At 41.0% G+C, this 25580-nt stretch overlaps 1 protein-coding gene across 1 annotated transcript in view; it reads right to left on the bottom strand.

Annotated features, from left to right (window-relative positions):
• Window positions 1-25580, bottom strand: part of SGCD (sarcoglycan delta) — a 636458-nt gene that overhangs the window by 453673 nt on the left and 157205 nt on the right. Inside the window, exon 2 of the mRNA XM_073567884.1 lies at window positions 18931-18994. The gene's annotated coding sequence lies outside the window, so the exon portion shown is untranslated. The remainder of the gene's footprint in view (window positions 1-18930; window positions 18995-25580) is intronic.

Raw genomic sequence — 25580 nt, forward strand, 5'->3', positions numbered from 1 at the left:
CAGCCGCAGGGACTCTAACATATTTTTCGAGCACGCCGAAGACACTCGGTTTCCGAGCACGTTCGCCAATCACTATTAGTAATCCTTTTCTGTGTGACTATCAGTCTCGCATCATTCTGGAGGAAATTTGGCTCACTCTTCTTTACAACGTTGCTTAACCCCTTCCCGACATCATTTGTACATGTAAGACGCAAGTTGGGAGCAGGTGTATGATACGTAATACACAGCCAGGATCATGCCTCTATTAGCAGCAGGTTTTAGCTTAGGTCCACCAGCGGCTATTAACCATTTAACTGCTGTTGTCAATCTCTAACAGAGGGATTTAGGGCACGAAGTCCGGGGCACCCATCACACCCTCCCATGCAATGAGATCGCAGGGTGCTGAGGGGTTGATGTGACCCTCGTTTCTGCCTTCAGGACGCTCAGCTGAAACCCAACCTGGGCTTCAAAGTAGACTGGGATTTTTACTACATAGTGAAGTATTGCTGTACACAGTGCAGGTAATCGGATGATCGCAGATTCAAGTCCCCTAAGGGGACTAAAAAATAAATTAATTTAAAAAAATTAAAAGGTAAAAAAAATGCTTTAAGAAGTATAAAAAATAATAAAAAAACATGAAAATTCGAATCCCTCCTCTTTTCCCCCATTAACAAAAAAAAGATTTAAAAAAAAAAATCACGGGAGCTCGAATAACTTGTTTGAGTCCCCGCAGCCGCATATTTCACTGTTAGGCAGCTACAAAACATGCGGGGATTGCCTGACATACATGGGTGAAACATGAGGCCGGGGGAATTCAAACATGTCCCTCAAGCATCCGCGATACTCAGTGCAGATTCAAGCACCCTAGGCAAACTCGAGAAACGAGCACTGGCGCTCATCAATATCTACCAATAATATTCCTCATGGTTAAGTGTGATAGATGCCACAAACAACAGGGCTATAAACCCCCAAAATGCATATAAAACAGTAAGTATTCCTAGGCCCTAAGGTATATCAGTGATATCATACATAGTATTACACCCAGGCTAACGGTTGGCTGCGTTGAAACTCTTCTTGCCTTCTAGGACATAAAAGGTCTTCTATTATATATGGATTTGGCATGCATTTTTAATTGTGAAATTTGAAAATTAGCATAAAATCTCCATGAATTGAATGTCTTCATTGGAATTTCAAATATGCCTTCAGGAACAAAATATTCCTTGTAGAATCGTCTTTCCAACCAAACTTGAAGGAATAAGAAATTCCAAAGGGCGGTAATAAAAAAAAATCATAAATGCATATTCAACATATTCTTATACCCGGCTATATAAAAAATAAAACTTCCCAACCCCAATATACAAAATGGTGAAATGTCTCATAAAAAAACATTGAATCCGATTCGCATAAATTGTTTTGAAAAGTCGTAATTTTTTTGCGCAATGCAGAGTTCCGCAAAAGTTTTGCGACTTTTGGTGTTTTCGGGCCAGTTTCGCCAAAAATGGATGGAGCTGGGGCAGGAACAGAGTTACAGCGGGCGTGTGATGTTTCAGCTCATTTTATCCATGCCTTATGGTAGAAACCTTACTCCAGTCTGTGACTGGAGTAAATCTGTGGCAAGGTGCACGGAGGCGAAGGCCACTTGCCACTTATCAAACGCTCCTGATTCATTAAGAGTACACCCAGGTAGGACCGTACGAGTATAGAAGCAGAGACACATGCTAGTACTGCGGTCAACACCACACTGCTGTCTTACGCGGAAATCAGGGAGACTAGATTACTCCTTCAGGGCTCATTCAGTAGAGCGTATAGCATGAACGTGTGCTGTCTGAGTAAAAATCGGACAGCACACTGACTAACACTATTATAGGTTTTTTACATGGATCAAGTGTCCACGTGAGATAAATCTCAGCATGCATTATCCTCTTCCGAGTCGTGGATGACACTCGCCCATTGAAGTCTACGGGTGTGCAAACAAAAAAAAAATTGAATCCCATACAGAACATTTGTTTTTTTACGAATATCATGCCATTAGTAAACTAGGAAACTGTATTTGATCATGTAAATGTATAAAAACAGATGCCACAACGGCGTAAAAAATGGACCCACGTATGTATGCCACACAGATGACACAAGGATGATAAAATGGATAACTTGATGGAAAAAAATTGGATGATTTTTCATAAGCTCATCTGATTTTGGCCTTAAAGGGCTTCTGACACAAGCATTTTATATAATCTGAGAGCAGCATGATATAGGAGCAGAGACCCTTAATTAAGCGATGTGTCACTTCCTAGGCTGTATTTTGCTGTTTCAAAAAAATCAGTGTTTTATCAGCAGGATATTATCACTGCAGGACTAGGTGTATTGTGCCATCTAGTCCAAGCACACCCCCAGCACTGATTGGCAGCTTTCTGTCAATATGCAGTGTACAGAGAAAGGGGCCAATCAGTGGTGTGGGCGGGATTATACATAGCTCAGCATTCAGAGCTCTGCTAGATCTGAAAATTGTGATTCTATCACAACTGCTGCACCCAGTAAACTAAGTGACACATCGCTGGAATCAGGATCTCTGCCCCTGCATCATGCTGCTGTCAGATTACATATCGAAAGCTTAATGAAATTCCTTTTAAGAGTGTTGCCTCTTTTGTGGGAATCCAGAGATTTTGGGGAAAAATGCATACATTTATGATGAGGCCATGACAACTATGGTGACCACATGCAATAATTTGCTCCAATCCCTATCGTATAACCATTGAATCACCAGTGACATTTCACACCTATTCTTTTTTTTAACAGTTTTAAAAAGTGGGAGGAAGGTTAAATGTCCCATAATTTAGAACAGATATGGGCCTGCCAAAAATTTGGGACCTTTTCATGCAAAAAAAAAAGTCTGCTTGTTTACAATAACGTTTTTATAAAAATTCTTATAGAATTATTTTTTTGTTAAAAATGATAATTAGTTTTAAGGTTCGCAGAACTTTGAAAAATCATACTAAAAAAGTTTCTTTCTTTTTTTTTTCCATACTGAACTTTTTATCATTAAAAGTCATATTTCAAAATCTTAAAAGCCTTACAATCAGGTTACGGCTCCATCACAGGGCATAACATTCTCCATCCTTTACGGCGTATGAAGCTTTCTATCATATTATCTTCGCTGCACAGGAACGAATAGCAGAACACGCTGAAAGCATTGTTTCCAGCAGAAATGTTGTCTTTAGAGATTTCATCTCTTTATCGCTATTGACGCTGGATGAGCTTGATAAATTTCACCAGGAGATCAAAACAATACGGGTCTCGTCTACAATAAAGAATACTGGAACAGAAAACAATGTTTCCTGTTTGCTTGTAACATCCAATCAGATCCCAGTTTTCATTTTATCTTATGCAAATTAAAAAAAATAAATGCTGATTATTTGATACCTTTACAAAAAGAGGAAAATGATCCAGCTTCAAGGGAAGTAAAAGGGACCTTACACCATTCTAGAATGATTTTTCTTTTTCTTCTGTGTTTATCCCTTCCAAAGTTATGACTCCTGGAATTAAAGGTGCAATTTATTTCTTCTTCAAGGAACTGGGTGTATACCAGAGTACTTCTCTGTAGGCGTGTTTTTTTTCTCCTTTAAAGCAGTCCAATCAAAACACAGCCATGCCCACACAGAGAAATTCTGTGGTGTATGCCTGGTTGGCTGTATGGAAACTTTGCATTTTTGTTACCGGAGGGGAGGCATAACTTTGCAACAGAGGCCTGCAGAAGAACAATCTTTGAAAATCAGTGGAGAAGTAGCAATTGGATGAGCTATTAAGTTCAAATAAAAAAATGTAGTGAAAAGTCTACTTTAAATGTGCTGCAGGTAGCCAGGGCTTAAAGGATTTAGATGTTGAATACCTATTCTTAGAATAGGTCATCAATATCAAATCGGTAAGGGTCCAACAACTGGTGCCACCATCGATCAGCTGTTTGCAAATGGGGCACCCCAGCGCCATACACTGTGTAGTTGCCATTCTCAGGTACTGCAACTCAGCTCTAGTGATGGGCGAGTATACTCGTTACTCGAGATTTCCCATGCATGCTCGGATGATCTCCGAATATTTGGATGTGCTCGGAGATTTAGTTTATGTCGCCGTAGCTGCCTGAATACATGTGTGGATTGCCTGTTTGTTAGGAAATCCCCACATGTATTCAGGCTGTCTAGCAGCCACAAATCATGTAGCTACGGCGTCAGAAACTAAATCTCCGAGCACGCCCCAAATACTTGGAGATCACCCGAGCATGCATGGGAAATCTCGAGTAACGAGTATACTCGCTCATCACTACTCAGCTCCAATCGACTTCATTGGGAAGTGAGCTGCAGTACCCGAGAATGGCCACAACACGGCGTACAAAACTGTGGTGTTCCATCTCTGTTTATTTTTGCCCACCGCTGACCCTTCAAACATCGGATTGGGGAGTGAGCCAGGTGTCGCTCACCTCTACGCCACCTCACCCCGCCGATGTGATATTGATAACCAATCTTAAGGAGAGATCATCGAAATATAAGTCCTAGACCATCCCTTTAAGATCAGTTTTAATACAAGATTACCTTTGATGGATGGTATAACATTATATAAGTCATTATAAGTGTGATAGTGCCTAATAAACATTTGCTTCTGAATACAATTAACCATCTTTTACTAAAATTTATGAAACCTGAATTTGTTTTTTAATCTTATCTTTATTATTTTGTATTATACAGTAATCATAATTATTTTTTTCTTATTTTACGCTTTTTTCACCTATCAGGCGACTTTAACTTTCTAAACATTTGTATTGTGCCTTTAGGAACGCCTAATAGGTGCTAAAATGAGGATCTGAGCCTTCGCTAGGCCCAAGACTCACACTATACTATGGCCCTGGGTGGACGGGCATAGAATAAGAGGGATCCCCACAATTTTTTAGCAATGTGATCGGTATTGATCGTGGTACTTTCAAAGTTCCAGGAAGGGGAGACATTTTGCCCATAACAACCAATCAGATCAATGCTTTCGCTTTCTACTTTAACTACAATGAAAACTATGCTCTGACGGGTTGCCTACTTTGAGTCAGCGAATATCTTTTTTATTATTTCTTTTTGGTTTTTTTTTTTGATGTTTAAGGCTACTTTCACACTTCCACTACCAAGTATGATGGATACCACGAATACCTGACAGAGCCATAGACTTTTTCTGCGGCCCGTTCTGATTATGGCCATATTTTTTCTCTCACCATAAATAAAGACCTATGAAGCGCTAACTATTAAAAACTAAGAATTTCAGACACTCTTAAAATGTTCTTTTTTTCTGCCCAATTTATTGGGATTAATAGAGCTATTTACTATGTAAATGATATTTGTTCCAGACCATTATACACAATGTACTGTGGGGAAAAACAAATGGCCGCCTACTCAATAGATACTGTAGATAGGTGATAGACGCCCTGTATACAATAAGATATCAGCTGCCCTGTGAGGTGAGGGAACTACCACCATCCGAGCGGTGGTAAAAAGATCATACAGTAATTCCATAAATTACTCCATATTGAGGAATCAGCGGAAAAAACTGCGTATCTGTAATAGGTGTAACGTTTTCAAGCTCCTCTTAGTTGATTTATGGCCACAGACCCCATCAAAATTAAATGTGTATCGAAAGAAAAAAAGCCCCAAAGTTAGACTTTAATAAATCAAAAAACTGAGAAATCAAGAGCAACGCGTTTCGAGAGTTCAAAATGTGTTGCTCTTGATTCTCAGTTTTTTGTTTTTGTTTTTTTATCACAATATGGATCCATGCGTGTAATTTTTTAAAAATGCATTGAAAAGATTTTGGAATTTTAAGAAGCTGGAAAATTTTCATTTTTTTTCTTAGACTGTTGTTTATGTGAATTCACACATTGTTCCCTTCTTCTGCCCGCCGAGAGCCGCCCGGATGAGCTGGTTACTTTAAGTGTCTATAACTTAGACTTTAATGTCACAAAGATCCTGAAAAAATAAGGTTTCCATGTTTTCATCCTGTATAAGGTTGGAGACTTTTTTCAACTTGCTTGTCAAGGTATCCAAGTGGGTGCAAAGTGACACCGTTGACCAGCAATACACTGCACATGGTGACCTTTGCCATGTCATGGCCTAAACTACGCAACCAGCCTTAGATTTGATAGGATCTCCTAAAAGCTCTCAGGGACGGTACTAGAGGCCCTAAAGGACATGATTAATGTATCCACCCTATATTCAAGCAGGTGCCATACACAAAAACTAAATTCAGTCTCCTCTTCTGGGACTGGAGAAGTCCCATGCTTTGTAGAGGGAAGGTCAACATGACCTTCAGACCACCGGAACTCACATGCCCGGCATAGGTTTGCACTAATGGTTTTGGTGATGCATGTACCCCGAACTTATCCCAATAGCTCTCAATAAGCCTCAAGGACTATCTATTGCAGCCCTACTGCACCGCTTAGGAAGGGATACAGTCCCCGACAGCTGGCCTTTCTAGGAAGAGGGTGATTGCTCCTTGTGTAGTCGCACACCCCTAAGGCTAGCCCTTGATGCATTTGCCAATTTTCAGTTTGAAAATGATTGCCCCCGTTGAATATCTTGCAAATTATAGATTCAGTGTATGGAGACTCAATCCAGCAATCATTACAGTACTGACGTGCATGAGATTTTGACTATTTTGCTACTCACTAAGCAAATAATAGGGTTAGCAGTGGGGCTTACCTAAATATGCATGCTAAAGACTAGGTAGAGAATTCAATCTGGACTCATCTACATCTGCTTACTGATAATATGTCTTTATCCCAGCATGGCAATCTATGGTATTAGCGGCTTCTCAGTCCTCTTGGAGATGTGTAAATATAGGTAAGCCACTAGTATAAGAAAGACGTCTTTACTGCGGTAATCTCAGTATAATTTCCTCCTTTGTGACCGCATCCACCATATTTGTATTAGGCATGAACAGAACGGACTGCTGACAATAGGACAATAGCGAAACTTACAGCTATATTTTCCTGTGATGTTCCAAATACCGTATTTTCCAGGCACACTCGCTCCTTGGCATCTAAGCACGACTTGTATGCCAATATGAATGAACTAGATATATACATGTATTCAGTGTCGGACTGGGGTGCCAAAGGCCCACCAGTAACATTGACTTTGAGGGGCCCACTTTTCACTTGCATACAAATATTACACGACCCTCATTCACAAATGTACCTATATCTCTATATAATAATAAGCTAGGTAGTTTGGTTAATGAATGATGAGATGCTGCTTTTTTCTGTACAGAGTAAATCACGTGAATTATGCCAAGTACTATCCATATAGTGGGGTTGGGGCCTAGATCTGCACAGGGGCCCACCGGGGGATTCCCCTGTTACCCTGTGGGCCAGTCCGAGCCTGCATGTAGTCCATATTCAGGTATTCAGGAGTTTAACTATACAAGGTGAAGGGATTGTGTGTGAAAATGTCTCATATCGAGGAGTATAGGGCCCTTAGTAGTGTAAAGGGCGCAAAGAGCAGTCCCAACCATTAGTAGTATCCTGGGACTATGGAATAGTCTTGACCCTTAGTAGTGTGGTGGTAGTAAAAACTGTTCTAACCCTTAGTAGTGTGGTGGGAGTAAAGAGCAGTCCCAAACTTTAGTACTATGATGGGAATAAAGAGCATTCCTGACGCTTAGGACCATGCTGGGAGTAAAGAGCAGTGTTGAACCCTTAGTATTGTGGTGGGAGTAAAGAGCAGTCCAGAAACCTTAGTACTATGGTGGAAATAAAGAGCATTCCTGGCCCTTACTACCATGATGGGAGTAAAGAGCAGTATTGATCGTTAGTAGTGTGGTGGGACTAAATAGCAGTCCTGACCCTTAGTAGCATGGTGGGAGTAAAGCGTAGTCCTGATCTTTAGTGTTATGGTGGTAGAGTAAAGAGCCTTTCAGACCCTTAGTACAATGATGAGATGAAAGAAGTCCTGACCATTAGTATTTGGTGAGTAAAAATCAGTACAGACCCTTGGTGTGCTAGAAGTAAAGAGCAGTCCCAACTCTTAGTAGGGTGATGGGAGTAAAGAGCAGTCTTGACCCTTAGTACAATGGTGGGAGTAAAGAGCAGTCTTGACCCTTAGTACAATGGTGGGAGTAAAGAGCAGTCTTGACCCTTAGTACAATGGTGGGAGTAAAGAGCAGTACTGACCCTTAGTAGAGAGGTGGGAGTAAAGAGCAGTACTGACCCTTAGTAGAGAGGTGGGAGTAAAGAGCAGTACTGACCCTTAGTAGAGAGGTGGGAGTAAAGATCATTCTTGACCCTTAATAGCGTGGTGAGAGTAAAGAGCAGTGCTGATCCTTAGTACAATAATGTTAGTAAAGAGCAGTCCTGGCCCTTAGTAGTGTGGTGGGAGTAAAGAGAAGTGCTGACCTTTAGTAGTCTGGTGAAGGTAAAGAGCATTCCCGACCTTAGTAGTGTCTTGCGAGTAAAGAGTAGTCCCGACCCTTAGTAGTGTGTTGGTGGGTTGGGAGTAAAGAGCATTGCTGACCTTTAGTACAATGGTGTTAGTAAAGAGCAGTCCTGACCCTTAGTAGTGTGGTGGGAGTAAAGAGTAGTCCTGACCTTTACTGCTATGGTGGAAGTAAAGAGCCTTTTAGACCCTTAGTACTGTGATGGGATGAAAGAGAAGTCTTGACCATTATTAGTGTGCGGTGAGTAAAAATCAGTACAGATCTTTAGTAGTGAGCTAGAAGTAAAAAGCCAGACTCTTAGTAGTGTGGTGGGAGTAAAGAGCATTCCCACTTTGTGACGCATCAGCGATCTCTCCAGCAATCTCGCTGTGTGTGACGGGGATCAGCAACCGGCCCCCCTGCCGGGTATCGCTGATCATGCAGGATCGTCCTGGGCCATTTTTTGATCGTTGGTCTCCCGCTGGCTAGCACACATCACTGCGTGTGGCGGTGAGAGACCAGCGATCAGAGACACTGGATGCTGGTATCCAACGTAAACATCAGGTAACTAAGAGCCGCGCGGCTCTTGGATACCCGCTGTTTACCCTAGAAGTGTGGTGGGAGTAAAACAGTGAACTGAAGTGTGATGTCAAAGTTCCAGTATATGGAGATGGCATTTCCAAGCCAGGCAAGATGCTATGGATGAGCCAATTAGTAATCACCCTTCCACTAAATAGGTGATAAATGTTACGTGGATTCAACCACTGGAGCCCAGCCACCTCAATGAAGGGCTTGTGTCTCCACCATTCTCTTACCAGAAGCAGATGAATGGGGCTGCAACTTTTCCGACGTGTTGAGGAATAGACAAGGGAGCAAAGACCAGAGGAGAAAGGATAAACACCAGTTTGGGACATCCCGGGGGATCGGGAAGGGTTCTTTGTCAAACGGCTTTGAGGACTAAATGACTAAATGATAAGTTTTTGTAACGGTATACTACAGTAATCTTCAGATTGAACCTTTCCTGTACCAATAGCTGCCATACAATAGACAGACAAAAAACGTTTCTTCTCTTTCTTAGTGTCCTCATCTTTACTAAAGGAAAAGATAACAACTTTCTAATTTTCTCTTTTATGAACACAAAGTGAAAAATGTAAGTGCTGTTTTTGGATGACTATAATCTGTGTCTGCCATGTCTGCTGAGAATTAAATCAGCGCAGTTTAGTCTGGAAACTCAGTTTACGGGCGATAAGTTCTCAAAGTTTGATGCACGATTCTAAAAATAATAATAGCAATTCTACCCGTTCTCTTACAGCTCTTTACTCATGTAGAAATTTACTTTAGAACTGGGTTATTACAGGCATGAGAATTCAATACCGGAGGGTGGAATTAAAGAAACTACAGTTAAGTACAGACAAAGCTGTTTATGTATATTAAATGCAGCTCTCAGGGGCCTATAGAGAAAAATAGTTCTGTGCCTATAAAAACACAGTAATGCAAAGCATCAGACCGTAACGTGGCCAATATGAGTCCCTTCACTGAGCCACTTATATTTGTCCAGTGTTGAGAGAATGAATGTTAATCTTAATTTTAGTTAATAGGGGAGGACTTAATCCCCACTATTAGCGAAATGGGGATTTCGGGTTAAAAAAAATAATAATAGTATTTTATTATATTATTTGAATTAAATTATTTAATATAAAATGAAGATTAGTGGGAAAAAAAATAGCCCAAGCCCAGATGATATGATACATGCATAAAATGACAAGTCAATGGGCACATTGCAATGCCTCTGACACAGTCAGATTGCCGTATAAATCGGCAATGCAGTGCTCGGACTGGACAAGCAGGCGGACCTCCCGATCTCAGTGTGACAGCTTCAAATATTTCTATCCAAAGTCCAAAAAAAAAGAGAAACAGATTTTGCACCGCTGCACCACCGTGGTCTCTTAGACAAATCTAAAAAGACTCCTCACACACAATATGAACGTCATATACCCTAAGGAACGGGTGCTCAATCCTGAGAAAATATACAAAGTCCAATAGCACAATGAGAGAAAAAAGGATGGCACTCACCATTACCAAAAGTAGAAGTCTTTATTTCATGGATAAAAATGCATAGGCTCGGGAGCAATGCAGAGAGTGCGGACAACGGCCGTTTCGCGCTCCTGCACTTCAACGGGTCCTAAAGTTTAGGACCCGTTGAAAGGCAGAAGCGCGAAACGGCCATTGTTCGCACGCTCTGCATTGCTCCCGAGCCTATTTAGGACGCGTTGAAGTGCAGGAGCGCGAAACAGCCGTTGTCCGTACTCTCTGCATTGCTCCTGAGCCTATGCATTTTTATCCATGAAATAAAGACTCCTACTTTTGGTAACGGTGAGTGCCATCCTTTTTTCTCTCATTGTGCTACTCAAATATTTCTATGCAGCTGTCAAGCTTGGGTCGGGAAAACCACCGGCCAGTCCGAGCACTGTGTTGCTATCTTGGTCCAATTTATAGGGCAGTCTGACTGCACACTAACACTGTCCAAGCAGTGCTGACTAAGTAGGGCCATGTTCTTTTGGCAAACAGAATGGTAACAGCCTGTTGTCGATTTACTCTTACATTTCTGGGAGGCGTAACAGAGGAACGGCACAACACATACTTCCGAAATCTCATAGCTTTTGCTGGTATTGTAAAACGCAGCTTAAAATTTGCACAAAAAACAGAGCAAAAACACAACATGTGAACATAGTCTAAATGTGTTGCTTTTGTGGTACGTCTGACATTTTCAGTTTTTGTATGGGAGAGGTGTAATTGAACACCCAAGTAGTCACCCACTACACTGCCGATGAAAAATCTGGTCCTTTAATACAGTACACAATAAAAGGGCCCCGTCACACACAGCGATCTCGGTAGCGAGATCGCTGATTTTGTGACACATCAGCGATCTCGCCAGCGAGATCGCTGTGTGTGATGGGGATCAGCGACCGGCCCCCCTGCCGGTTATCGCTGATCGTGCTCGAGTGGCCTGGGCCGTTTTTCGATCGCTGGTCTCCCACTGACCAGCACTGTGTGTGGCAGCGAGAGACCAGCGATCGGCGACGCTGGTTTCTAATGTAAACGTCGGGTATCCAGGAGTCGCGCGGCTCCTGGATACCCGACGTTTACATTAGAAACCAGAGTCCAGCGTCGCTGGTCCTGATCGCTGGGGCCGTCTATGTGACAGCTCACCAGCGATCAGCCTAACGATGTCCCAGCGATCCCATCCATGTCGGATCGTTGGTGGGATCGCAGGGACATCGTTATGTGTGACGGGGGCTTTAGGCATTTAACAAAATTGGCTAATAATTTTGTAAAATTTATCATAAACTGTGCAATAGTTTGAAAATATTGGTGTAAAAAAAATTGCATAAAAACCCCACAAAAGATTCACTCTCTTGTTTTGTTTTGCAGAGCACTTGGGGTCCGTGGTGTCAGAAAATATATCAAAAGGTTACGTGAGAATCCAGCCTTCCACTTAATTGAAGAGCAGGAAAAATACATGCGGAGAATTTCAGGATTTTACCAGTCCAATAATCCAGAAATGTTTTCTTTTATTTTATGTTTTTTTTTGTTTTTGCTGTAGCTCATGACATAATATCTCTACTTTCCTGCTATACTTCGACATAACAAATGATTTCTTAGTTCTGGGGATGCTTGAAGCATTCTGCCCATTTCTAAGCAAATTATTTGATTAATCATCATCCATCAATTAATAAGGAAATTAGCCCGCAGAGTTCTGTCTGTTTACCCAACATGGCCCACATTTACTAAGCAGTTTATGCCAGTTTTTGTTGTAAACTATCACAAAAAGTCAGAAATCATCATAGCGCCAATTTTACGCAAAAAGAGCAACTGCTCTTATCACTCATCCAATGTAAAAATTGTCCTGAAAGTTGTCAATGCTTTTAGTCAAATGAATTACACAGCCTGAAAATTACAATTACGAAACAAAATTAGCGAAATTCTATGGCGGCTCAAGGTTCTCTTGTTTCATGAAATGTTTGTGGGTATAAGTCCATCAAAATTGAAAAAGACAAGATATTTCTTCACGATTCACAAGATGTTTTGTTTGCGATGGGGTTTGTACATGGGTTGTGTCTGGTATAGTTTTTTTTTTTGGAGGGAAGGAAGTCATGTCAGAATGGCTCTACTTTCAAGCCCAATGTTCAACCTACCAAAAATCCAATCCCTGGTATTGGTTGAAGAAGATGATGAGGCTCCAGCAGTGGAACTGATTCTGAAAAATGGCAACTATTTGACCCCAATGGGGGTGGGCTACATTTCTGCGTGTACTCCACTTGGAAACTGATAGATCCTGGTGAATGATGGTTGTAGGAACTACAGAAGTGAATGATGGTTGATGGTTGTGTGGTTGGCCACCTTACAAAATTATATTTCACCCTCACCGAATAGGAACTTTATCTCTAACCTGACCCCATAGATATCTGTATCGACTGTTATACATTTGTCTCGTCTTCAGGGTTCCCTTCCCTTATGGCTAAGAACCTTTGCTGAACTCAATATCAGGTCTTATAAGTGGCCTAGTTTTCCTCCGTTAAATCATCTCCCAGACTTTGAAGACCCATTTAGAGACACCTATATGTCTGAGTTTTGACTCTCTAAAGGGTTCAGTTTCTGTTTGAAGTTTGTCACCATACAGGGTCTTCTGTTGCTGTTATCTCCTCAAACTACTGTAATTTCTACAATTTGCACCTATGCACGTCAAGACCTGCTGGTTAATCCATCGTTTGCTGTAAGCATCAAGAACTGCTTAATAGAGACTCTCTATATTACACATCATTCATGTTTGGAAACTCCTGTGATTTCTATAACGTGCACCTACTGACGTTCAGGCCTAATTTTTAATCCACCACTTGATACTTACTGAATTACCCATTGTCTGCTGCGCTGGCTTTTTAGATACTGTTCACATTACAAGGCAAGCATCACTTCAGTCATCTTCTTTGGTTCCCACAACCTGCATTTATAACATAGTTCAGACAGTCCATGACCTTGCATCTATGTTCTTGTGATCATTTCTTGCTTTGTGGCTTTTGGAGGATCCTGCTTGCTATACACCTGTTGTGCCGTCACCCTCAGTCCGAGTGTTCACCCTGACCTGTGGCTTAGTGGATCCATCTCACCAGGTGAGCCTAACTTAGACAAAGTTTCGTCTGCCCTGATATAACATATGATTCAGAATGGATACAATGCTAAGTTGGGTTTAGAAAAATATTCAGGATTGAGAGTCCTCAGTGGTTGATACCTTTTAATGGCTAACTGAAAAGATGGTAACACATTGCAAGCTTTCGAGACTACTCAGGTCTCTTCATCAGGCTAGACTAATACAAAATCTGAAGTCACATATTTATGCACAATACAGCCTAGAAAAAATGCAATAGATAAGACAAGTGACGTGAAGCAGAACTATCAATATGGGAGAGGGAGAAACATAAATATAAACATTGGACCAGTTCATAGATAAGGAGTCCGGATGTTTTATGGTCCTCTGATTGGGGTCTAGTTCTGTGTTGTGATGCCCCCACACGGTTTTAAAAGGAAATTCCTTAATTGATGTAAAAAGACATAAATCCATGCGACACATTCATTCCAGCACTGAGAGTGTCAAAGTTCGTCATAAATTTGTACTCCCAAACTTGTCTCTCTCTGAGAATTGAAGTTACCTTTCAACACCAGTAATTTCATATCCACGCTGCTGTGTACAAATTTATGACGAACTTTGACACTCTCAGTGCTGGAATGAATGTGTCGCATGGATTTATGTCTTTTTACATCAATTAAGGAATTTCCTTTTAAAACCGTGTGGGGGCTTCACAACACAGAACTAGACCCCAATCAGAGGACCATAAAACATCCGACTCCTTATCTATGAACTGGTCCAATGTTTATATTTATGTTTCTCCCTCTCCCATATTGATAGTTCTGCTTCACGTCACTTGTCTCATCTATTGCATTTTTTCTGTGCAGTATTGTGCATAAATATGTGACTTCAGATTTTGTATTAGTCTATGCCTGATGAAGAGACCTGAGTAGTCTCGAAAGCTTGCAATGTGTTACCATCTTTTCAGTTAGCCATTAAAAGGTATCAACCACTGAGGACTCTCAATCCTGAATATTTTTCTATCTACTGGCTAACACGGTACAAAGATATACATCTTTTCTGTATCAAGTTGGGTTTATATACCAACAGATCCAAGTTCTAAAGAAGGCTTTGGGTTCCTACTGAGATACGTGGATATCACTGTAGGCACAGGCAGGCACTGGGTTAGGGTTCCTTGGATCAGGAAATATTTTCTCAAGCATACCTTTATGGTAAAGTGGTAAACTCAAAGATATGTCAATCTAAAGAAGAAAAAACAATACAATGCTAAAAAAAATTAAAAAAATATTTGAAAAACTTCAAACATTTTCTCATTGCATCACATTTATAAATGGCGAGCAGATATAGAGAAGAGTGATGTGACATGTAGGAAAAAGCAAACAATGGATTATAGGGGCCAGGAAATAACAAATGATCAGAGATAAAGACCTCTCACCCTTGACCGTACACACAGAGAAAAAAAAAAGTAATTTCTTCCAGTGGCCGTGACCTACAAGGATCCTCGGTCCGTTCTTCACGGAGCAATACATAAGCCAAACCACTAAATTCAAGCTATAAAAAAAGATAATATTTTATATTTATGGGACAGTGACCTGTCTATAATGCTAGACACCTCTGACCTACTGAGCTTACAATCTAATCCTTTAATACGTGAGATCCATAAGGATAATAAGAGCTCCTAGGTGATCTTATAGTGATGTGAGATAACAGGACAAGCCACTGTGTAGGAAAAAAAACTTTGAAGCATGGAATCTACAGATTACATAGAGGATAGCAGTACTAATACTCAACACTGTACTTTTTATTTAGAAAGGCAACCTAAAAAGACCCCCTTCCCTGAACCAGAATGGAGAACCACTCAGAAAAAAAATGAATTTCTCTCTCTCTCGGAGCCAGTATTAGGTGGTTGCCCATGTAATGATCAAAATTGTTAACTAAATGGTCAGCATGCAATAATACAGCATGTAATATCACATGTGCCTGAAAGAACTTGAAAGGAAGTGTTTTATTTCCCTGCAGCTCCCCTAAAGGACAAATGAGGCATTACATACTGTGCTGTGTATACATGGACATGTCGGGTCCTCCAGAGAGAGAGACTCTTTATAGCCGATGTCTGGTCTGGCTAATAGATGAACACCCTAAAGACTCCCCCCACAATTAACAAAAAAATGAACTATTAGGGTATTTGAAATTCGGGTTTTCTATCTCAGAGACCCCTTAAAGATCAGAGCATGATAACTAATTCCATGTATTTGCAAAGTTTCGCTCCTTTATCACGTAAATGACTCCAATATTGTATGATCAAATGGGTGAAATTATGAGAACTGATTTTATTTTAAGGCGAAAACCTAACTTTTTCATCGCATTTACTTCCGCTGCTAATTGTAAAGTTTTCGTAAACTCAAAGCGGCTCCGTTTCCTTTGATGTCTTGGTTAATGATGACAACATAATGGAGTGATCATCTCTAATGATCTATCAGCCAAATAAAAAGCTGCTCGCAGACCATCGGAAAGGCGTTTGGCAGTCAGAGAGGAAGCGCGTTTATGACTGAAAGGAAAGGATTGTTGTACTGCAAAGGGGAGAAAAGTTTTGAAAGTTTTCATAATTTTTTGTATGAAAATCTCAATTGACAATAACACGAAAAATGTATCCCGAAATCCCTAAAATCAACAGCGTTCTACTTAAATTATAGTTAGTGGTAAGTTTACCTAAATTACAAGTTGAGATGAGCAAATTGCTTCCAAACAATTCAAATTCTCTACAAATTTCCCCCAAAATTCGGATCCTAATGAATCTATATTTTTGGAGATTTGATTGACTGGAATCCAGCAAAATCGTGGCTAGCCGGGTGCCATTTTACTGTGTTTTAAAGGGATTAAAAAACAATACATTTTTATACTCCATTTCTGCTCGACTCTCCTTTGGCTCGCACCTAGTCAGTACCTGCACCTGACGGAGGACTCCGCAGGATGAAGAAGACCGAAGAGGAGCCGATCAAAGGACCGGGAAGGAAGCATCAGCAGCAGGACAGATATGGGGAAAGCCGAGGAGAAGAGAGTATATGAGTATATATGAGTGCATTAATTTTCAACACTTTCCTGATTTTGCAGCGAATTTGAATGAAATGACCCCCCACACCTTTGAACTGAGTGAATCTGCCTGAATCAAATTTTGGGAGATTAGCTTAATTACAATTGTAAGTATACAAAATTAAGTGAACTTTGCAGTGCCACCAGGACATACAAAAGGTTGACAATATCTGCTGGATTTAGCTAAAATAAAAGCTATTAAACTATTTTTTTAACTTGCAAAGTAATAGGCCACAATAAGATAGATATAGAGAGCTCCTACATTGAGGAAGAGTTAAAAAGGTCTAGTCCAATTGTCGGCACCCTCGTGATCCAACTTTTCTCAGATCCCCGCCACACATTGAATTCAAATGGTCACCTACTGACTTCTCGATCTCCTGCTACTCCTCTACTGTGTGTCAGACTGCTTGCAGAAGATGACAAAGAGGCAGGCTTTCAGTTCTGAGCAAGCTAGTATGAGCAATGTATACTAAGAAGTGAGGGAACGGAAGTTCCAGCCCTTATAGTGCTGACAGAATGCTGATGAAGAGGGACTACCAACTCGAAACAGTATATTGAAAATTACAGAGCCTGATAATCAGTGTCAATACAGTTCATGGACTCGTTAGACTGGTATGTGCACCAAAAACAGATTTAAAGGGGTTGTCCATTATTTAGATTTCTCCAATAATCAGCTGTTCATGGTCAGATGTAAACAGTGCAGCACTGTGCAGTTCCATACACTGTTTAGTAGCTGCTGCTGGGTACTACAGATCGTTTGATATTGAAATGAATGTGATCTGAGCTGCAGTACCCAGTATGACCACTACACAGTGTACAGAGCTGCATCATTCCGGCTCCACGCACTGTTTACAGCTACTGGAGCCTTATACGGATGATAAATGAGGATGCCGGCAGTCAGACCCCTACCTAATTGATACTGATGATCTATCCTAGGTCTAAGCACGGGATCTGGATCTTTGTTTCAGATTGAATAATCACTGAGACTAAACAGGTAAGAATTACGATTTTGAGGGAGGACACTGCTACCCCTCACCAGTTATCCGTCTGCACATTACAACCTTCTACTGTAAATACTTTCTGGAATGACTCAGTATCTTTCCCTTTGGATCTTGGATCGCATGATCCAATTCAACCTATCTTTCCAAAGCCACCAAGGATCAACAGAACTTCGGGGTTCTGTAGGTGTTACAGAGTCCAAAATTCCTGTTCCAATTTTCCAATCTCAGTATTAAGAAGTAAGGAAAATATTGCCAAACAACACCTGTTGGGTTCCATATGGACTGGTTTATAGAATGAAACTTGGCCCATAAACAATTTATTCCAAAATTCACAATATAGGTGATAAATGTAAGATTGTTAGGACTCCGGCATTAATGAGCATGTGCAAAACCAGCCTATAACTGAGTTTGCACATGCTCAGTAAAAGTTTCACTACTTTATTATGTAAATGACTCCAATATTATATGATCAAATGGGTGAAATTATGAGACCTGATTTTATTTTAAGGGGAAAACCTTTCCCTTTGGATCTTTTATAGCGTGATCCGATTCAACCTATCTTTCTTAAAGCCACCAAGGATCAACAGAACTTCGGGGTTCTGTAGGTGTTACAGAGTCCAAAATTCCTGTTCCAATTTTCCAATCTCAATATTTAGAAGTAAGGAAAATATTGCCAAAAAACACCTATTGGGTTCCATATGGACTGGTTTATAGAATGAAACTCTGTCCATAAACAACTTCTATCCGGAATCAACAATATAGAAGAAAAATCTAAGATTGCTGGGACTCCGGCGTTAATGAGCATGCGCAACAACTGTCTATAACGGAGTTCGCACATGCTCAGTAATTCATTATTCACACAGGGAACTTTAAGACCCTTGTTTTTGCGATCAGTGATTTTCCCAGCAGTCAAACCCCAAGCTGTTAAACATTTACCTATGGAGAGGTAATTTATATTGTTTATATTGTTTTACAACATTAATATTTTCACTTTTTAATACCATTCCACATTACCGGAAAAAAAAAAATCTAAATATTTCATTGAACTCAAACTATATCCAAATTATTTTGGCGAGGATCAGGCCTCACCCTTACCCATAAGACAATAGAAAATTGTTAGAAAAATGATGCTAATGGTTCTATGGACGTTGAAGAATATTGTAGAAAACCCACTATGTTTACAGCTGTACATCATGTCCTGGCAGAAGGGGTTTAGGTCCTGCCAAGTGATGCATTAGGAGATTACAATCTACTTGAAATGCAAGTTCTTGTTTTTTTGTTTACCTTGAGAACACAAAGGATCCTATGGATTTCAGCTACAAGGCGTCCATTTCCAGAGGCCCCGCGCCTGTCGAAAAAAAAATATAATAATTTTATTCCAATATAGAACAAAAAAGCAGAATAAAACAGTTTGCGGTAGAAGACTAATTAATTGTAAATTTTAGAAATTTTTGTAATTTTTTTAATGAATACAATATATAGAGCTTTAACAATGAGGGTAGGTTCAATTGGCCGTGTTCTCCTCATCAGAAAAAAACAATCCCATTACTCTGATCAGACTTCCATTTATACAAGAAGCCTCAATTCTTCATTGATTTCATCACCAGACCACTGATGCCTGACAGACCCTATATACTTTTACTGGATCCGTTGGGATAAGTTATTGTTTGCGGAATTTTGTAATTTTTGGAAGAATATTGTCTGTGCGGTGCCATCCTTTCCAGTACAGATGCCAAGACTTCCAACAAGAGGATCAGAGCATTTAACGATAGTGTGAACGGAGTCTTGAAGAGGTTTTGGAGAAGAAAATGAGCAGAAACTCTCCAAATACTTCTCAAAAACTTGGAGGTTCTGCTCAGTTACTATGTGTACAAGGAGTCTTTTTGATATGCTTTCTTTTTTGCTGAGGAAACTGAGCTGAATCTCCTAGTTTTTGAGGAGTCTGACATTCTAGAGGATAATTTTCAAAGTGGACCTGCTCCAAAACACTTCTCAAAAATACTATTTTCTGGACTTTCGAAGGTCATTATTTTTCCAGAACCTGACTTCTCTAGTTCACTGGTCAATCTGTCCAAACACCCTTCTCAACTAGTTTTTGACTTAGTTGGCTCATCTTGACAAAATTAAAAGAAAACCACCCTCATAAGCTATGAGGAGGTAGGAGGAGAGAACTTGGGCTTCATAGTCATCTGACCTAAACCTAATCTAGATGGTTTGGGTGGAGATGGATCAATAAAAAAAGGAGAAACAACTGAAAAGTATTCTGCATTGGTCACTGGATAATTCCCATCGCATTTCCATCTCTAGTCTGACATGTACCATGGTAAAGGGAATCTTTAAGAATGAGCATGTGTCAAGTTCTTTACTGCTCTTTTTCTCACGTTTGCAGTAAGGATTACTCCTATCTACGCAGTAAGCCATGACTCTCCAGAGTCCATAATTTTTGCTTTTACCTCTCCTCTCTGGTGATAAATGAGATGTCGGAAACAGAGGATCACAACTGCACGGGCTCTGTCCAGCCACTAAGATTAGGGACTTTGCACCTGCAGTGACATCCAGTTTATGGGTGTGTGTGCTGTCCAGAAGGAGTTATCAGCTTCGTGCTCCAGCCAATCGGAGAGCACCATACCCGATTTAAGCTTCCAGCTTACTGCTGGAAGCTGCCAGATATACCCTTATGTTCCTCTGGTTTAGTCCTGTTTGTTCAGATCCTGTGTAGTGTTTTTGCTTTCTATTTTGACTTTGGCTTATTTTACTGATGATTCTTTCATCTTCTGATTTTGTACTTTTCCTGCTCTCTTGTTTCTGACCCGGTCATCTGACCACTCCTGCTAGCCTGTACCACCAGAGAGCAGCTTATTCTGAGGACCCAGCCCAGGGGCCCCTATTTAAGGCTAGATCCCTTTACAGGAGTTAAATAGTGAAGGCCAGTGTAACCTCTGGGATCTGGTAAATGGAATGGCTTGCTCTAAGCATATCCATGGTAGTCATTATAGAGCTGCCAGGCGACCACTGAAAGACCTCATCACAGTGTGCTGGGATGTAATGTAATGTGAATGGTCACGATAAATGTGGGCAAGAATGTTTTAGATATTTTCACCCTTATTTGAAAAGTACGTGCTCTGTGTCAGTGTTCCCCAACTCTAGTCCTCAAGAGACATCAACAGATTATGTTTTCGGGATTTCCTTAGAATTGCACAGGTGATGGAATTATCACCTGGGCAATACTATGGAAATCCTGAAAAGATGATCAATTCGTGGGTCTTGAGGACCAGAGTTTGGGAACACAGCTCTACCTAAGAGGGGATCTTGGCAACTGTGTAGTTAGCCCATTGAGTTTAAAATTGTAATATTGGTTAAGGCAAATTTCATGTGGACCAAAGAGACATCTGTGAAAGTATAGGCCCCTATTCACATTATACTAATGTTGACGGAACATACCGATAGCAAGAGGTTCGTCCCACAATCTAATGTGAAAGGAGACCCTCAGCAGATAATGTGAGGGGCAGATAAGGATCTTGTTGATAAGCCACCACCAGAGGAGTCTCGCAGTAGCTCTCTCATAGAAAACGAACCATTCTGAGAATGGAAGAGTCGGACAAGATACCGGCATAACCAACAGCCAATAGCTATCTAAAGTGTTTGGAGTGTTGTAGTAAGTAGAGTCAGATAAGAGACATGATATGGATAACCTACAAAGAAAAGACTTCTGTGTACCAGTGGTGCCACCATCCATAAAAAAGTTGCCTAAAGCAACAGTGATGAAAATAAATCTAGTTATGAATAATTGCGTAGGAAATAATATCTTGTAGGACAAAAAAGACACCTTGCTTTCTGAGAGAATGCCTTCAAGAAAATGGTTTCTCTACATGACAATGAAAGAATATCCAGTTAAACTCTAGATTGATTGGATTCATTAGTATAATGACTGCTGTATTTTTTCCCCCTAGATTATGAGATTATTCTCCTGTGAGCTGGAAGGTTGGCTGGCAGTTTTCTTTTTAACATCAGAACAGATCGGTAATTTTCATCCTTTTAACTACTTCTGGACTGTCCAAGGACTATAAATGACAAGACAGTCCTTACTTTACTGTGCAGTGATGTTCTGAAACTTCAATACAATGTAAGCAGCTTGAAGCCGGCTGTCAGACACAGCCAGACTCCCTGAAGAGAAGATACACATTATTTATTTCCATGTTTACCTTATCTATCACTGTATTCACTTGCATATACAAATTAGGAAGTAGTATCACTGACTGTCCTTCCTCCTCAGTACCCATCAGTCATGTGATTGCTAGGTGTAGGGATTATGCGGGAGCTGTTGGATCCTAGGAGATCCAGTCAGCTTTGCTATGCAGACAGGAAGCTGAAATTCCCCTGTAACTGTGGCTAATAAACTAGCCCCAGTTACAGGGGTATCAGCAATAAAAATAATGTTCTAATGTTAAAAGGCTCCACAAAGGTATTTTAAGGCCTTATTGAGGGCACAGTGTGAAATAAATGAAAAAAAAATATAACAAACAAAAATGGACCAGGACAACAATAGTTAGCTATTTTCTATAATAATTAACATACTAAAATTGAGATGAAATGGATGTGTGGTGACCTGATAATTGATATGTTATGAATCAATCATAGTAATATAAATGGCATCCATGAAATACTCTATCAGCATTACAAGCTTACCTGGAGCCCAAAAGGTTAATACATATTCTTCCCTCATTTACCCCTCTGAGAACCATTTATCTAGGGCCAAGCTGCTGAAAAATAGTCATCATTCCAGCCCACAAGTGGAGGTCAAGGGTAGCTGAGGTCAGCGGCTGCTCCCGAGAATAGAGAGTGATAAATAGTACCCTCTCACAGGATGAAAGATGTGAGGAAGGTGAGCAGCACAGATTAGAGGGCACAGCTGCACAGCCAACACATCCACCAAAGTCTGTGAACCACCTCGGTCTTAATCAACATTAGCATTAATAATAGAAATAGAATAAAACAAATACAATAAGGCAAAGACTAAGTGGGAATATCTCTACTGTTTGTGTTAGTGATTGTTGGATCAGTCAAGGGCTTAGCGACAAAAGGCTTGTTCAGAAAAACATTTTTATTTATTGTATTAGGAAATTCTTAGTTCATAAAGTTCATTCCATGTTCTAGATCCTCATAGCCAGAGTGGGGAGAAGTGACAAAGAAGGTCTCCCACCCCGAGGACCTGTCTTGTCCTGCATTACAAACTCAATCCAATAATTTGAATATGCACTAATTAATGTTTAATTTCTCCTTGGTAGCTCTGCTGAAACTAAACAATTCAGATAAGGGCTTATTCACATGTTGTTTTTTCCCGTACGAGTGCTATCCACATTTTTCATGGATAAAACATGTTTCGGCTCACCTGGTGAGGTGGATCCTTTAAGACCCAGGTCCAGGTGGGAACACAATATACAAAGAATGGTTGCACTCTATCGTGCTAAGGCATGTCAATGTGGAATATATGTAATTAGAATTGCAATACAGCTTTAGAATTATAGAAATTCCAAATGGCCAAATTTTATGCTAAGAGTCTCATATATTTTTTCTATAATTCTAAAGCTGTATTGCAATTCTAATTTTCTAATTTTCTATATTCCACAATGACATGCCTTAGCATGATAGAGTGCAACCATTCTTTGTATATTGTATATGGGGGTAGCTCCTCTTGGTATGCACCTATTCACATTAGTCTGGATGTGCCAGTCAGTTTTTTTGTCTCAGGTGGGAACACAGGCCACAGGCGTCAAAGGAGCCAGCAATAAGGTAAGTGGGAAACAAGAACTAGAAGCACTGGAGGCCACAGGCAGACAAAACACCGGAAAGCCGGTATGTAGCAGGTACTAGACCAGTGGTCTCCAACCTTTCTAACCTTGAGAGCCACATCCAGCTCTGAGAGAGGGTCGTGAGCCACATAAAGCTCTGAGAGAGGGTCGCGAGCCACATTCAGCTCTGAGAGGGTCGCGAGCCACATCCAGCTCTGAGAGAGGGTCGCGAGCCACATCCAGCTTTGAGAGAGGGTCGTGAGCCACATCCAGCTTTGAGAGAGGGTCGTGAGCCACATAAAGCTCTGAGAGAGGGTCGCAAGCCACATCCAGCTCTGAGAGAGGGTCGTCAGCCACATCCAGCTCTGAGAGAGGGTCGTCAGCCACATCCAGCTCTGAGAGAGGGTTGTCAGCCACATCCAGCTCTGAGAGAGGGTCGCGAGCCACATACAGCTCTGAGAGAGGGTCTCGAGCCACATCCAGCTCTGAGAGAGGATCGCGAGCCACATCCAGCTCTGAGAGAGGGTCGCAAGCCACATCTGGTTCCCACACTCCCTCACATTAGTGTCAACCAAAGCCCCTATTATGGGTATAATGACAGCCAGAGCTTTTCCACAGAAGCAGTATACCAAGATCCAAGGGTTCCCACAATTCCCCCTTCAGTATTCTCCCATTAAGCACTCCCACCACACTGTCGTATCCAGCTTCAAGCACCTCCTCTGACCGGTAGTATCATCCTGTCTCCAGCACACCATCCTTAAATTATCTCTAAACCCCTAAGACCAGTATATGTGCATCCAGACCTACTCTTCTGTGCCAGACTACTCACAAAATTCAATATTTTGAGATGTGCTCTTCATAGCTCTTTGCTAGACCTGGAGTTAATGCACCAAGCTAGCAGACAGCTGCAAGCCACAATTCATGAGATCACAAGTCACATGTGACTCCTGAGCTACAGGTTGGGAATCCCTGTACTAGACACACTGGAGGCAGACAGGTTGCAGGAAAACTAAGAATCAGGTGTGTGTCTTGGTAGGCCTTGTATAGGCATAGGTAGACCACCTAATGAGAGCATGCCGGGCCACTTACAAAGCCCGACGTGTGAAAGACAAGTACTTCGCCCACGGCTACCGCCCAGGGCCACGTTACATAGCCACATATGTTTTTATCTTAAATGAGTTTCAGAGAAAACATTTTGAAGAAGTGACTAGTTCACAGCCATCTCCCCATCCCACATACTGCTCTATTTGATTGATAGGTCTCTGGATATGTACACATGAGGCACAGGGGAGAGCAGGTGATCTGCGCTGCTAGTGTACATCCAATCAAGGAGTCAAATTCAAGCAAGAGTAGTATGAGTGCGGTTCATTCTCTATGCGTTTCAAAGTATGTCGAGTTTCAGAGAAAAACATATGTGGCTGCAATTGTCCATCCAGGATCTGATCTGATTCCCATGGTTTGGGTAGCCATGGATGGAGTCCTTTAAGAATGAACCTGATCCAAAAATGTCAAATTCGATAGAACACCATCTTCTCTTCCGCTCTGCTCTGTTGACGCAGCATGACTATCAATGTCATGCTGACTGACAGCTGGCTCCCCGCTGCCTAACTGCAGGGAGCCAATTGTCAATTATTATGATGTTGGCAGCCCGGAAGCAGAAGAGTTGCTCTGTTGACGTGGTGCAGCTGAATGGCTGGCAGGAGCGGTCAGTGACCATTCTGAGCCGGGTAGAGCAGGCAGGTATTTGTCTTTGTTAGTAACTATCTGCCTGTTGCTTTTTTTTTTAACCATGGGCATAAAAACTAACAACCTGAACAAACCCTTTAGTTTGTTTGACGAGTCCACCATAAGAAACAGTCCCGGGTCAAATACGTAAGTGATTATCATGACAGTATGCAACATCAATACCATAGAAATGGTTAGATATGGGACATCACCAAATGTCCCGAGACAATTTGGTGTAGGGGAGCTAAATATTAGGCATGACCCATAAATGAGTGTTTATTTTGATTGAGTACATTACATTTTCTGCCTTCCTTCCTCTTATAAAAGAATTACTTGTGCAGAGCCAGCATTTTGTTACTAGAGGAGCAAGCTGGCACTCATTAACCCTTTTTTGGCTGCAAGATGGTTTATTTGGGCCAA

Source organism: Dendrobates tinctorius, unplaced genomic scaffold, assembly GCF_039654945.1.
Source record: "Dendrobates tinctorius isolate UK_male_01 unplaced genomic scaffold, ASM3965494v1 ptg000020l, whole genome shotgun sequence".
Taxonomy (NCBI): Eukaryota; Metazoa; Chordata; class Amphibia; order Anura; family Dendrobatidae; genus Dendrobates; species Dendrobates tinctorius.